Raw genomic sequence first — 12,764 nt, forward strand, 5'->3', positions numbered from 1 at the left:
TATGATTGTCACACCATTCCAGTGACTTCTTCCATCGAGCAGCTCCCCTGACAATGCAGCAAGAAGTGATTTTTCCTAGAAAGCCCTGTCCGGGTGACTTAGGAAGGCAGCTCTGCCAGGGCTGCCCCCCAGCCTCCTGCCATTTACACTAAGTTTTTCCCTCTGAAAAGCTCATCTCTCTGCTAAGATCAGTAACAGGTTAAAAAGCCACATCAAAAGAATAATGAGTTTGGTTTCTGGCAACTTCTGATCTTCTCTTGGAACCTGCCTTTGGGCACTGGACTGGACTGGAGGGGGTGGGGCATGGCCAGAGGGCAGGATTCTCCTTGTGTGTGATGCCAGAGCTGGCTTTTCAGGACACGTGGAGGGCCCCTGACTGCCATGACAGGTGGGGTATGGATGAGGTGCTCCCGTTATGGGTGATAATGAGACTTTTCAGTGTCTGTCAGTTATGGAACAATTGAAGTCATCGAGTGACTGGCAGCTCCACAGCTAGCTCACTGCTCCGAGGCAGGGCTGCTGAAATGTGCACTGCTTTGAGGAAGTCATTGATGCTGGCACGGGAAGGGTTAACATACCCCAGTGTGCTTGCCTGAGCTCTTCCAGCAGAGGGAGGAGGGGGCGGTGTGGGGGCGGGATCTGTGTCACATGCACCCATAGCAAAACAGTAGGGAAACAGTTTTAAACCATATTGTTCCCTGTTCTGGTTTGCATACTAATGTCTTTCGTATTACTCTCTCTCCTGCTCTGGTAACCTGTCACCTGTAAGTGGGGGCCCGGGGAAGAGAGGGAATGGTGGGGGCAGGCAGGCAGCAGAGAGCCTAAATGACCCAGCAGCCTGCCCTTGGTTTTATGGAGTTGCTTTGTGGGTCCTTGAACTAATTTAGGGACTGATGGTGGGACAGTCATGCTGGAGCACCTGAGAACTCCCCCGAGGGTACCTCTCAACACCTCTTCTGCTCCAAATAATAAATACAAAGGACACCCAACCTCAAAAAATTAAACATGAAATTACCATGTGACCCAGCAATCGCACTTCTGGGTACATGTGCTAAGTCCCTTCAGTCATGTCCAACTCTGTGAGACACTACAGACAGGCTCCTCTGTTCAGGGAATTCTCCAGGCAAGAATACTGGAGTGGGTGGCCATGCCTTCCTCCCGGGAATCTCCCTGACCCAGGGATCAAACCTGTGTCTCTTAGGTCTCCTGCATAGGCAGGCAAGTTTTTTACCACTAGCACCACTGGGGAAGCCCAACCCCCCAGATTAGAAGCAGGGTCTTAGATATTTGTACACCTATTGACGGATGACTGGATAAACTAAATGTGACATATACATACAACAGAATATGTTTTAGCCTTAAAAAGGCAGGAAGTTCTGACACATGCTGCAACATGGATGAAGCTTGAAGACATTATGCTAAGTCTGTGAGAGAAGCCAGACACAAAAATGCAATTATTTGTGATTCTTCTTCTATGAGGTACCTAAAATAATCAAATTCACGGAGGCAGAAAGTCGAACGGTGGTTTCCGAGGGCTGGAAGAATAGAGAAATGGGGAGTTTTTGTTTCATGGGTAAAGGAGTTTCAGTTGGGAAAGATAAAAAAGATGAAAACATCTATGTATTTATTGTACAACAATGTAAATGTACTTAATGCCTCTGTGGTATACATTTAATATGGTTAACATGGTAAATTTTATGCTGCGTCTATTTTACCACATAGTTTTAAAGACACACACTCATAATTAAAGCACGTACAGAGCTTGGAATTCATTTCCATAATCCATAAAGTGTCGTACAAATACCAGCTAAATGCGCACACTTGCCTTGCTGTCTTCTTCAAGGAAGCATCATTAACTTCTTTTGACAGAGAAAGAAATTGAAGTTCAGAGGGGTAAACTCAGTTGCCCTGGTTCCACTACAGTGATGGAGGGTTTAAACCTTGATCTCCCTGTCATCAAATGCAGCACAATTTACATACTCCAAAATGCCTGAAAAAAAATCCTGCTCTTTCAGGGTGCTCATATGCCAGCCAGATGAAGCTGAACTCACCTGCTCTCTGAAACATGGGCCACTCAAACTAAGAAATACTTTAGAAATCATCAGTAGGACAAGTCTAACTTATAATTCATAGAACCGAAATATACGGGTACTCTGATAATAGCTAGGTGGAGAGGAACCTGAAGAATGTCCCTAATAAAGATGCAACCATCTGTCACGTGTGGCTTTGGTTGGCTTGAGGAAATAGTTTCACAGGATTCAAAGCATTCCCCTGTAATCAAGAGAGTCATGCCTGAACTGCATTGGTAATAACTACAAACCACTGGTTATTTTTCTAAGCCCAGTTGGAATAACTCGCTTATGCCTGACCAGGTCTCTATCTTGGTTTGAAATGGTTATGACGTGTCATTCTCAGTATGTTTTGTCATTCTCAGTATCTCATTCTCTTATAGTTTTGAAAATACTTTTTCCAGGTCTTTATGCCCCCACAATATTTATATTAGAAACATATAGTCTAAACCAGACAGCATAGCACAGTGATTAAGACAATAGGCTCTGGGGTCCCGCTGTCAGTGTACAAATCCTGGCTTTCCCACTTACTGGTTGTAAGACCTTGACCTTGGGAAAATTATTTTGCTTCTCTGTGCAAAAGTTTCTTCCTCCTCAGTTTCTTCATCTGCAATATGGGGATAATAACAGCACATACTGCATTTGATTCTTTTGAGGTTTAATTTCTTTGAATACATTGATGCCTCTCCTTTCCCAAATTCCAATGATACAGGAAAAGGAATAAGACCATTTATCTTCAGAAGTGCCCCATGACTATTTCAGGAGAGGGAGAGGCAGGGACTGGGAGGTGAGGAAAGGTGGCTTTGAACCAAGTATAAGCATCATACAGTCTCCTCTGGTACCAATTACTGTGATAAATTGAAGGTGACAAGTTATTTTATGACATAAATGCAAATCAGCATTCAGTTCACTGTTATTTTCCAATGCCCTGGCACTTTAATGGTCCCCATAAGTTTGCTTCACTTGCAGCAAGTATCGGTATGTTCACAGTCAGCCAGAGAATTTATTTTTAGGTGGGGTGTGCAATGAACTGAACCCACCGGCTGACTTAGAAAAATGATCACATTCCCATCCACAAATTATTCACAAAGCTAGTTAGCATTTGAGCCTCTGACGGTGAAATAACACAATAAATAGAGATTTGTCAAAAAGGCTCATTTCCACCTGCCAGGCTTGACTTTCTAAATATTAGGCATTCACACACTTGTGGGTGTGTGTATGTTTAGAAACACAAAAACCTGCGCCCATATGCAACATTGCCTTTGAGACCTCCTACTCCTGATTCACATGGTGCGGAGGGAGGAGAAAGGCTTCCTGTCTGTTGAGCCAGTAAAGCTTACGCACCTGAAGCTCTCTTTCAACATGATGTTCACCGTCAAAAGTGATTTCTTGTCCAGTCAGTTCCACCCTTCTCTTATGATGTTGTTGGGGGTAGGGGGAACAAAGAGTCAAAAGAAAGAAAGAAAACAAAACCAAAGAGATAAGCCTCCTCCTCACTGTAAACAGGACTGCCCCTCCCCACCTGTCACTCTCCTGTGTTGGCATTAACAGACAGTGGAAGCTGTTAAATACACTGCCTAATTAATTTAAAATACAACTTCAGAGCAACAATCCCTAATTGTTCAAAAGCGCTTTTATTAGGGCATAAAGATAATCACAGACTTAAGTCATTAAGAGTCATAATAGAGAAACTAGTATACAAAGTGAAATGTGACTACCAATGTCACCCTTCATTTGAAGAGCTCCTGGCTGCATTCATTCATTTATTTATTAGCCAAATATTTAGTGAGTACCCATTGTACTGCCCTGCCAGTAAGCCACCAAAAGGTCCTACGTTCTGAAGATCAGTGACTTTTCTTTTTCTAATTTTTCTGTTTCATCCAAGAATTGATGTTTGACAGTGTGTGTGTGTTTGTGTGTGTGTGTGTGTGTGTGTACAGTTTGCATTCTGTAATGCAATCAGCATGCAAGGGCAGGGAAGGCTGAGGGAACTGGGCAGTGAGAGGCATTTCGTATGCCTGACACAAAGCAAGGAGTCTTTCTATGCACACCTTTCTTTAAGTGCATTGTATTAGGCATTCTGTCTGACAAGTTGCCACTTGGAGACACAGTCTTCCCCCCTCCCCCACACTCCAACCTGCCACCTGACATTGCTTCACATCAAGTGTTTAATTTCCCGTTGTCTGAAATAAAATGGTATGTAAAGCATGCGTTGCCATGGATGCAAAATCCAACAAGGCATATAGAGGTTCCCTGAAGCTGGTAACTTGGATCTGCCCAGGTAACAAGGTGCTGAATTAAGGCAAAGGAAGAACTGACCCTCCTCAAAGACACTTCCTGTAGAAAGTTCTCCAGGTGCAGCCGCGCACTCGTATATTCACCAGCACCAAACTCTTTCTTTTGCCTGCAGAGAATGTGCCTGTTCCATCCTTTTCTCATCTGCTGTCAAGAAAGTCACTTTCTTCTCCATAGAATGCTTCCAAGGTTCAAGTCCTTGGCTGGAAGCTTCTCTGAAAAAATTCTCAAGCAGGGCTGTTGTGAGCTTTGAGGGATGAAATCAAAGAAGCTTCAGTTGCACGCAACACTTAAAGCCGGGCCCACTCTACTGAAGCCGGATTCTCCTTCAATTCCACACCTAGGTACATACCCAAGAGAAATGCACACACAGCTTCACAAAAGGCTCTCACTAGCATGTTGACAGTAATGCTATATTTTTAAAATTGGAGTACAGTTGCTCCCCCAGTGACTCAGCGGTAAGGAATCTGCCTGCAATGCAGGAGTTGCAGAAGGCACAGGTTTGATCCCTGGGTTGGGAAGATTCCTGGAGGAGGGCACAGTAACCCATGCCAGTATTCATGCCTGGAGAATCCCATGGGCAGAGGAGCCTGGTGGGCTACAGTTCATAGGGTTGCACAGAGTTGGACACAACTGAAGCGACTTAGCACGCACGCAAGGTTGTTTTACAATTTTGTGAAAGTTTCTACTGTACAGCAAAGTGAATCAACTGTACATATACATACATCCCCTCTTTTATGGGTTCCCCACTGAGGGCACCACAGAGCACTGAGTAGAGTTCCCTGTGCCTTACGGTAAGTTCTCATTAATTATCTATTTTATGCATAGTATCAGTAGCGTATATATGTCAATCCCAATCTTCCAGTTCGCCTCACCACTCCTTTCCTGCATGGTATCCATACATTCGTTCTCTACATCTGTGTTTCTATTTCTGCTTTGCAAACATGATCATCTAAACCATTTTTTTCAGATTCCACATACATGCGTTAATATATGATATCTGTTTTTCTCTTTCCGCCTTACTTTACTTTATGTGGCAGTCTCTAGGTCCATCCACATCTCTACAAATGACCCAATTTTGTTCCTTTTTCTGGCTGAGTAACATTCCATTGTATGCATGCACCACATCTTCTTTACCCATTCCTCTGCTGATGAACATTTAGGTTGTTTCCATGTCCTGACTGTTGGAAATAGGACAGCAGCATGAGTCACAATAGTCCCCAAATGGAAATTGCCCAGTGCTCAACGTTACATTCTAACGCCCAAATACCAGAAAACGGAACACTAAAAAGCAATGAGGACAACTGGACCATAGCTACACACAACAGATGAATCTCACAAGTGACGTTGGGGGAGAGGAGCGAGACCCAAAAGAGGATGTACTGTGTGTGACTCTGTTTATATACAACTTCATAATAGATGAATATAGGTAGATGAATAATAGCTACTAGTCAGAATAGTGGCGGTCTTTTAGGCAGGAAAGGACTTCCCTGGTAGCTCAGCTGGTAAAGAATCTGCCTGCAATGTAGGGGACCCCAGTTTGATTCCTTGGGTTGGAAGATCCACTGGAGAAAGGAGAGGCTACCTACTCCAGTATTCTTGGGCTTCCCTGGTGGTTCAGCTGGTAAAGAATCTGCCTGCAAGGCAGGAGACCTGAGTTTGATCCCTGGGTTGGGAAGATCCCCTGGAGAAGGGAACAGCTACCCACCCCAATATTCTGGCCTAGAGAAGTCCATGGACTGTTTAGTCCATTGGGTCGCAAAGAATCTGAGCAACTTTCACTTTCAACTTTCTTTTAGGGAGAAAAGGCTTCCCTGGTGGCTTAGATGGTAATCTGCCTGCAATGCAGGAGATGGGGGTTCAGTCCCTGGATTGGGAAGATGCTCTGGAGAAGGGCATGGCAACCCACTTTGGTATTCTTGCCCGGAGAATTACATGGACAGAGGAGCCTGGTGGGCTGCAGTCCCTGGGTCTGGAAAGAGTGGGACACAACTAAATGACTAACAACTTAGGGGAAAAAGGAAAGTCTAGACTGGCATGGAAAGCAAGGGGATTCTGGGGATGCTAGCAGCTGTCCATTTTATGACTAGGTAGTGGTTTTGCCTACTTTTGTTTGTGTGATGTATGTCACAAAAAGTAAAAAGTTTTTTAAAAAACTCTTCAGTTTGGCCCTGAAGCAAGAAAGGGCAGTTAGCTGTCTGGGTCCGTTGGCATCTATGGTTTCCTCACAGTCACTCTGAAGGGGACTGAGAGGCAGTCCAGGAGATCATCACATGGCAGGAACCAGGCGACCCTTTCTGCTGCCACCCAGACAGCATCTTCAGTCCTGTTGGTGAGACGGCTGTAGTACTGCCTCAGTGTCCCTAAGGCTCACAGTAGGAAATTAAGAGTCCACAACAGTCAGTGATTATTACCTTTTCCTTAAATCATTAAAAAAAAATCAATTGTAAAAGATACTTCCCAGCCCCAAACACACAAGCACATTTTTACCTCTTTGAAACGGGCTGTGCCAAACTGTTGATGACAAGACAGCACTGGGTCCTTGTAATTGGCAGCTATTTTCCTTTTTCAGTGGTGCGTAAATCTTAGATTTGCTCAAGCGCAGTACATCTCTCTTACAATGAGATGTTTTGCTGATGCTCTCTGCACCTCAGAGAGGAGAAACCAGACCCCCTTTTCCTGCTTGGTTTCAGGTTCAGGATGGCCAGGGAAAAGCCCTTAAGGAGGTATTAGGAATGCAGAAGAGAAGTCATTTTTTCCCCCAGAGATCGTGGATAGACTGGTATCTGCGGGCAGACCTTTGAACATCCCCTGCTCTGAGGCAGCAGGACCAGATGGTCAGAGACTGTGTAGAGGAGGAAAAGGTTTTCCTGAACCCTCTTAGGGTCCCTGGCTGGGTCTGAAAATTAAACTGACAAAGACAGATCCTCAGGAGAAAAGCACACAAAGCGTATTGAATTTTTACATGAACGTGGAGCCTTTACGAGAGAATGAGCCTTGAAGGAGTGACAAGAGCAGAAAGTTTTTATATCTTTTAGACAAAGAAATAATACACTGGTGAAGAATTGATAAGGCAGAGGGGTTTGGGATAGGGGTGGTAAATGGTGACGAAGTAACTAGGAAGATAAGGTGAGTTTATTAGGGTTTGCTTGTAAGGATTTCTTGGCCCCTCAACTCCCCATCCTTGCAGATAAGACCTCCTAGTACAGGGAAGGTAGCTTCCACCTGGAGTTTTAGGATCTGTTTCCAGGAAGAAGAGTGGGGGAAGTCAGATGCCTCTCCTGCTTTGCTGTGTTCCCAAATTCCTTCAGTTTAGATTTTCAATACGCCAAGCTGCCATATTTTGGCAGTGATGTATCTGGAATCTCATCAGTTGTTTCTCTGACCTTCGCTCCCCTATCCCTTCTCCCTTCACCTCAGTTTTGTGAAACTCTGATTCCTTATATTATAACTCTTGAATCTTGGAATATATTGAGTAGCCTTTTTTTTCCCTGACCAAACCCTGACAGGGTAGAATTATACAAACAGGCACACACATATGCACACATGGAGAAGTCTACCACTGGGGTCTACTGTCTAGACTTTTAACAGTGCGATGAAAGTGAAAGTGAAAGCTGCTCAGTCGTGTCCAACTCTTTGTGACCCCATAGACTGTTCAGTCCATGGAATTCTCCAGGCCAGGATACTGGAGTGGGTAGCCTTTCCCATCTCCAGGGGATCTTCCCAACCCAGGGATCGAATCCAGGTCTCCCGCATTGCAGGTGGATTCTTTACCAGCTGAGCCTCAGTGAAAGCCCAAGAATACTGGAGTGGGTAGCCTATCCCTTCTCCAAGGGATCTTCCCAACCCAGGAATCAAACCGGGATCTCCTGCATTGCAGGCAGATTCTTTACCAACTGAGCTATCAGGGAAGGCTGCTGCCTATCTCTGGGCCTCACCTGAGCTGGCTTCCACAACAGGACTATATAAACTCTGTAATCCCCCCTCTGGCTCTGACCTCACCTAACATCTACCATTCTATGCTCTCTGAGTTCCAACCAAACTGGACCCTGCTGGCTGTCAGCTCTTGGAATCCCTCCTTCTAACTGGCTCTGAGATGTCACCCCAGCTCTTCCACTTGCCTGGGGACCTCTACTTCCCTCCCCCTAATCAACTAACATTCCTCCTTAAGGCATGAATTGTCCCTTTCTCAGGGAGGCTTGACAGAATGGTGGGAAGTAGGATTGCAAATAAAATAAGCAAAAATGGAGGCAGTAGAGGATGTTCTGGGAGTATGTGGCAGGAGCCCTAATGTATTCTGGGAATCAAATACTTCTCTGGGACTTCCCTGACCGTCCAGTGGTTAAGACTCTGTGCTTCCACTGCTGGGGGAATGAGTTCAATCCCTGGTTAGGGAACTAAGATCCCACATGATGTGCAGCACAACCAAAAAAAAGAAAAAAGGAAGAAAATGCTTACTGATTTTTTGCAAAAACCAGGCCCAAAGGGAGCACTATGGTATCTCTAGCACCAGCACCCACTCTGGGACCAGAAGGACACTCAACACATATTTGTCAGTATTCAAATTCCCCTATTCATGGGTAAATGATGCATCTCCCTCAAGACAGATGGGCCTCAGTTTTACAGCAGGTGGAATTGACAGAAGAGCACAAGGGAAAATTCACATGTTTTCGGCACTTTCCGTGCGCTGTGCGTGGTGCCAAGTGATTTGCCTATATTATCATCTCTTAACTCTTGCAAGAATGCTAAGAGGTACAGGTTATTAATATCTCCCTTTTACAAACGAGTGGACTGGAGCTCAGAGAGGTTAAGTAACCTGGCCAAGGTCATACAGTCGCCCCCAAGCCTCAATTCCTCATCCTTTTATCAGTAACTGTTCATGATGTCATATGTCCCTCACATGGCTGGCAAAAATGTCTCAGAAATAGCAACAGTTGATTTCCATAATAATTACAGGAGGTTGTTTTGAATGTGCCCTGATATTCTATTTTGTCACTTTGGCAATGACAGGCTTGTATTTCTCCATTGCTTAGCTACGGTGGCTTAGTCTTGACCTTTAACCTCCGCCAACTCTTTGAAATTGCTCTATTTCTCTCCCTTTAAAGGGAGCTATGGGGGCATCGGTTAGGAGGCCCCATCACAATTTCCTTCCAAATCCCTCTTTTCTCAGTCTGTGTTGAGGTTATTGGTTCTATGAGAGGCTCCCCCACCCCTATGCCTAACTAGCCTCCAGGGTGCATCAGATCAGATCAGATCAGTCGCTCACTCGTGTCCGACTCTTTGCGACCCCATGAATCCCAGCACGCCAGGCCTCCCTGTCCATCACCAACTCCCGGAGTTCACTCAGACTCATGTCCATTGAGTCAGTGATGCCATCCAGCCATCTCATCCTCTGTTGTCCCCTTCTCCTCTTGCCCCCAATCCCTCCCAGCATCAGAGTCTTTTCCAATGAGTCAACTCTTCGCATGAGGTGGCCAAAGTACTGGAGTTTCAGCTTTAGCATCATTCCTTCCAAAGAAATCCCAGGACTGATCTCCTTCAGAATGGACTGGTTGGATCTCCTTGCAGACCAAGGGACTCTCAAGAGTCTTCTCCAACACCACAGTTCAAAAGCATCAATTATTTGGTGCTCAGCCTTCTTCACAGTCCAACTCTCACATCCCTACATGACCACAGGAAAAACCATAGCCTTGACTAGAAGAACCTTTGTTGGCAAAGTAATGTCTCTACTTTTGAATATGCTATCTAGGTTGGTCATAACTTTCCTTCCAAGGAGTAAGCGTCTTTTAATTTCATGGCTGCAGTCACCATCTGTAGTGATTTTGGAGCCCAGAAAAATTAAGTCTGACACTGTTTCCACTGTTTCCCCATCTATTTCCCATGAAGTGACGGGACCAGATGCCATGATCTTCGTTGTCTGAATGTTGAGCTTTAAGCCAACTTTTTCACTCTCCACTTTCACCTTCATCAAGAGGCTTTTGAGTTCCTCTTCACTTTCTGCCATAATGGTGGTGTCATCTGCATATCTGAGGTTATTGATATTTCTCCCGGCAATCTTGATTCCAGCTTGTGTTTCTTCCAGTCCAGCGTTTCTCATGATGTACTCTGCATATAAGTTAAATAAACAGGGTGACAATATACAGCCTTGACGTACACCTTTTCCTATTTGGAACCAGTCTGTTGTTCCATGTCCAGTTCTAACTGTTACTTCCTAACCTGCATACAAATTTCTCAAGAGGCAGATCAGGTGGTCTGGTATTCCCATCTCTTGAAGAATTTTCCACAGTTTATTGTGATCCACACAGTCAAAGGCTTTGGCATAGTCAATAAAGCAGAAATAGATGTTTTTCTGGAACTCTCTTGCTTTTTCATGATCCAGTGGATGTTGGCAATTTGGTCTCTGGTTCCTCTGCCTTTTCTAAAGCAGCTTGAACATCAGGAAGTTCACGGTTCATATATTGCTGAAGCCTGGCTTGGAGAATTTTGAGCATTACTTTACTAGCATGTGAAATGAGTGCAATTGTGCAGTAGTTTGAGCATTCTTTGGCATTGCCTTTCTTTGGGATTGGAATGAAAACTGACCTTTTCCAGTCCTGTGGCCCCTGCTGAGTTTTCCAAATTTGCTGGCATGTTGAGTGCAGCACTTTCACAGCATCATCTTTCAGGATTTGGAATAGCTCAACTGGAATTCTATCACCTCCACTAGCTTTGTTCATAGTGATGCTTTCTAAGGCCCACTTGACTTCACATTCCAGGATGTCTGGCTCTAGGTCAGTGATCACACCATCGTGATTATCTGGGTTGTGAAGATCTTTTTTGTACAGTTCTTCTGTGTATTCTTGCCATCTCCTCTTAATATCTTCTGCTTCTGTTAGGTCCATACCATTTCTGTCCTTTATCGAGCCCATCTTTGCATGAAATATTCCTTTGGTATCTCTGATTTTCTTGAAGAGATCTCTAGTCTTTCCCATTCTGTTGTTTTCCTCTATTTCTTTGCATTGATCGCTGAAGAAGGCTTTCTTATCTCGTCTTGCTAGTCTTTGGAACTCTACATTCAGATGTTTGTATCTTTCTTCTTTGCTTTTCACTTCTCTTCTTTTCACAGCTATTTGTAAGGCCTCCTCAGACAGCCATTTTGCTTTTTTGCATTTCTTTTCCATGGAGATGGTCTTGACCCCTGTCTCCTGTACAATGTCACGAACCTCATTCCATAGCTCATCAGGCACTCTATCTATCAGATCTAGGCCCTTAAATCTATTTCTCACTTCCACTGTATAATCATAAGGGATTTGATTTAGGTCATACCCGAATGGTCTAGTGGTTTTCCCTACTTTCTTCAATTTCAGTCTGAATTTGGCAATAAGCAGTTCATGGTCTGAGCCACAGTCAGCTCCTGGTCTTGTTTTTGCTGCCTGTATAGAGCTTCTCCATCTTTGGCTGCAAAGAATATAATCAATCTGATTTCAGTGTTGACATCTGGTGATGTCCATGTATAGTCTTCTCTTGTGTTGTTGGAAGAGAGTGTTTGCTATGACCAGTGCATTTCTTGGCAAAACTCTATTAGTCTTTGCCCTGCTTCATTCCGTATTCCAAGGCCAAATTTGCCTGTTACTCCAGGTGTTTCTTGACTTCCTACTTTTGCATTCCAGTCCCCTAGAATGAAAAGGACATCTTTTTTGGGTGTTAGTTCTAAAAGGTCTTGTAGGTCTTCATAGAACCATTCAACTTCAGCTTCTTCAGCGTTACTGGTTGGGGCATAGACTTGGATTACTGTGATATTGAATGGTTTGCCTTGGAAACGAACAGAGATCATTCTGTCATTTTTGAGATTGCATCTAAGTACTGTATTTCGGACTGTTTTGTTAACCATAATGGCTACTCCATTTTTTCTGAGGAATTCCTGCCCGCAGTAGTAGATATAATGGTCATCTGAGTTAAATTCACCCATTCCAGTCCATTTCAGTTCACTGATTCCTAGAATGTCGACATTCACTCTTGCCATCTCTTGTTTGACCACTTCCAATTGGCTTGATTCATGGACCTGACATTCCAGGTTCCTATGCAATATTGCTCTTTACAGCATCAGACCTTCTATCACCAGTCACATCCACAGCTGGGTATTGTTTTTGCTTTGGCTCCATCCCTTCATTCTTTCTGGAGTTATTTCTCCACTGATCTCCAGTAGCATATTTGGCACCTACTGACCTGGGGAGTTTCTCTTTCAGTGTCCTATCATTTTGCCTTTTCATACTGTTCATGGGGTTCTCAGGGCAAGAATACTGAAGTGGTTTGCCATTCCCTTCTCCAGTGGACCACATTCTGTCAGATCTCTCCACCATGACCTGCCCATCTTGGGTTGCCCGACAGGCATGGCTTAGTTTCATTGAGTTAGACAAGGCT

This window comes from Bos taurus, chromosome 15 (assembly GCF_002263795.3).
Source record: "Bos taurus isolate L1 Dominette 01449 registration number 42190680 breed Hereford chromosome 15, ARS-UCD2.0, whole genome shotgun sequence".
NCBI lineage: Eukaryota > Metazoa > Chordata > Mammalia > Artiodactyla > Bovidae > Bos > Bos taurus.